Raw genomic sequence first — 3,637 nt, 5'->3', positions numbered from 1 at the left:
TTTTTTTTTTTTTTGTGGTACGCGGGCCTCTCACTGCTGTGGCCTCTCCCGTTGTGGAGCACAGGCTCCGGACGCGCAGGCCCAGTGGCCATGGTTCACGGGCCCAGCCGCTCCGCGGCATGTGGGAATCTTCCCGGACCGGGGCACGAACCCGTTTCCCCTGCATCGGCAGGCGGACTCTCAACCACTGCGCCACCAGGGAAGCCCCAACCCACTTTTTAAAAGAGCAAAATATTTAAGTAGACAATTCACCAAAGAAGATATAAGGATGACAAATAAGCACAGAGAAAGATGCTCAAAATCATTAGCCATTAGGGAAATGCAAATTTAAAACAAACAATGAGATACTACTAAACACTATTAGAATGGTTAAAATAAAATAGAAAACGAAAAGAAAAGAAGAAAGAACTGCCAACACTGGTACAGGTAAGAGTGTGTAGCAACTGGAACTCTCATACCTTGCTAGTAGGAATGAAAAATGGTAGAGTCACCTTGGGAAACATTCTGGCATTTCTCATACTTATGCCTGCCATATGACCAGCAACCTCACTCCTAGGTATCTGTCCAAATCAAATGAAAAGTTATGTTCACACAAAAATCTGTACAGGAATGTTTATGGAATACTACCCGTCTATAAAATGGAACAATCTAGTGATAACACACAACATGAACGAGTCTTAAATACACTATGCTGAGTGAAAAAAGCCACACTCAAATCATACCATATGATTCCATTTATATGGCATTCTGGAAAAGATAAAACTGCAGGGACTGAAAACAGATCAGTGGTTTCCAGGAGGCAGGGGGAGAGGTTGGCTAAAAGGGGCAGCAGGAGGAAATCTTTCAGGGTGATGGAACTGTTCCACATCATGATTGTGTTGGTAGTTACACATCTATATGCCTTTGCCAAATCCACAGAACTGTACACCAGAGAAGCTGAATTCTACTGTATGTAAGTTATACTTTAATAAAGAAAGGACAGGACTAAGATCCAGGAGGGACTAGCAGAGAGAATATGATGAGCCGGCTGGACGGGGAAAGGGCAGCCTTTCCTCTCTCTGAGGCCAGAAAGAGGGACCAGACTCTATTCTGAGACATGATCTCTGAAGTAATTATCAACTGGCCGATGCTGTATCTCAGTACTAATCCTCCTGACCTCTCCTGCTGTAACCTTACTCCTCCTGCAGCCAGAAGGCCAATAGCAACAGACGGTGCAAATCCAGGTAAAATGATGCGCCGTAACCCAATAGGGTCCAAATGGCTTGGCTAAGCTTAGCATGCCTCAGTGTTCCCCTCTCCCATTCACTAAACACACAATGGGGTGAGGAGGAAGAGAGTGCTGGGTATGAGAGAGGGGTCTTGAGCAAGGCCCCACTGGGAAGGGTGATTTCAGCAAATTGGACCTGAGAGTGAAAAAGAGATGAACACATCAAACACACACACACACACACACACACACACACACACACACACACACACACCACCACACACACTCACACACACACACGCCACCCATCAAAAGAACAGGAATCTGTGTGCCAGGTTTTAATAGATGCTAAGGCCACTGTGCAGACACTAAGGTTATGAATGGAGAGGAAATGTCAGTAAAATCTGATGGAATTCTGCTTACAGCCTTCCAGGAAGGAGTTTGTAGCTTAAAAATGATCTCACACCTCAGGCACAAGGGTCTAAATGCTGACCAGCTTTCTTCTCTACTAAAAATAATTATCAAATATTGAGCCCCTTCATATGTCCTTATGTAAAATACTTAATTAGTAAATAATAGCAGGTATCATTCACAACAAGTAAGCAAGGCCTAATTAAGCGTTTGTTGGTTTTCCTTGTGCCGACCTCACAGGACATGTCCAACCACACGGAAGAGGTGCGCGCGCGCGCGCGCGCGCGCGCGCGTGTGTGTGTGTGTGTGTGTGTGTGTGTGTGTGTGTGTGAAGGGATACCTACATTACACCTGGTGGAGTAACAGGGACACCTGACAATACAGCAAACCTCAGTCCTGGCAGTGGCCTCAGCATTTGCTTTTAAAACCAGGCCTACATATGGTTTGGGTCTGGGAGGTCCCAGGACCACACCAGGAGAAACCCCGTGAGTGGGGAATGTTTGGAATTCTGGTCTCCTCGTGGAAACCCAGAGGAGATGCCTAGGCATATGTACAACTCCGCTGGCATTTCTAAAACCCCGGCACTTCAGAAACCCAATCTTTGGCTGTCTGTAGACTGCAGGTTTGATTTGGCCACAAGTGAAGAGAGAGTCCTCAGTGTGTGCAGTGTCTCCATGGCAAAGGTTGAAAGGACTCCCAGCAGCTTGCCTTGGGCACTGCCATCCTTGCTGCCTCTTCTCTCTGAGTTTTCAGGGGGGGACCCAAGGGCCCGCTGCCATAGGCCTGCTACTAACCAGTCCTGAGAAAGGCACAAGGCAAAGAGGAATGAGGAATGAACAGTTTGGAATAGAAGGAAATAAGCTGGGGAAGACCCCCTCACAATCTGCTATTTTGCATGAATTCTGTTCTGGACAAGCCAGCTTGCCCTTGCAAGTTGGTTCACAGGGTGGATCTGGTGGTCATGGTAGGAGATGGGGAATCAGAATTCCCCAGGGAGCCAGATTTGGTGACTGGGGAGAGGGGGCAAGATGTTCAGTTATATTTGAATTTCAGATAAACAACCATTTTTTTTTAGTATAAGTATGTCCCATGCAATACTGGGGACATATACGACAAAATTATTTGTTTATCTGAAATTCAAGTTTAACCGGGCGACTGTATTTCCACTGGCAATGCTAACAGGGAGCCCTTTCAAACCTGCCCTCCCCCAGCTGACACCGCCCCCCTTGGCTGAGCCCCAGCACACTAAGCGTGACCCAGCCCCCACTCCGCCCCACTTCCTCTTCCAGAGCCTCTTCCACTCTCAGTGGCTGCTGCACAGATAGACTGCAGTAATTCCTCTTCACATCAGGGCCTGAAATCACCCCACTTAAGTGCAAGTCAAAGCTGAGATCTAATTTTCCAAATCCACCCACCTGGACCCAGGGGGGCTAGACCAACTCAGGGCCCTGGGGGCTGAGGACCAGCTCCCCAGTACTCTGCAGCTGTGACCTGGGACTCCAGCCTTAAAGACAGGCAGAACCCTTTCTGTTCTAGTCCTTTTTCTGTTTACAAACACACAAAACTAGCAACTGAATGAGTCCCAAATAAAAGGAGCTGACAAGCAGGACAACGGTTCCTTCTGCCTGTCCTAGATTTCATTTCTCCTGCGTGGTGCCGGTGGGAAGCTTGGGGGACCTCGGTGGAATCCCATTATGATGTAAAATAAATCAAGGAAGGACAATCTTAAATTATATACTGAGAAGGCATATCAGCAGGGTTTCTTGTATACTGTACTATGCTCGATTAGGTGCTAAATGGCTTTTTAAAAATATTACATATTGTAACTTTTTCTCATCATAGTGATGCCTCTTTTAACATTTTTCCTTTACAGAGAATAAAGATTGCTGTACTTTTTTTGTGATCAAAGCCACATTATCTCTGCCTGAGGGTTTCTGTGATGAGGTGCTCTTTCATAGAGGTGGCTGGTCCATCTCAATGGCTCTGGACAAACAAGACCAGGGTCTCCGCTCACTTCAT

General features: G+C 46.7%; 1 protein-coding gene across 3 annotated transcripts in view; it reads right to left on the bottom strand.

The window, feature by feature from the left end:
• ADCY5 (adenylate cyclase 5) overlaps positions 1-3,637 on the bottom strand; it is a 164,985-nt gene that overhangs the window by 80,059 nt on the left and 81,289 nt on the right. The gene's annotated exons all lie outside the window — the stretch shown is intronic.

Source organism: Lipotes vexillifer, unplaced genomic scaffold (assembly GCF_000442215.2).
Source record: "Lipotes vexillifer unplaced genomic scaffold, Lipotes_vexillifer_v1.1 scaffold1378, whole genome shotgun sequence".
Taxonomy (NCBI): domain Eukaryota; kingdom Metazoa; phylum Chordata; class Mammalia; order Artiodactyla; family Lipotidae; genus Lipotes; species Lipotes vexillifer.
The sequence above is the reverse complement of the archived record's forward strand: the minus strand, read 5'-3'. Positions and strand labels throughout refer to the sequence as shown.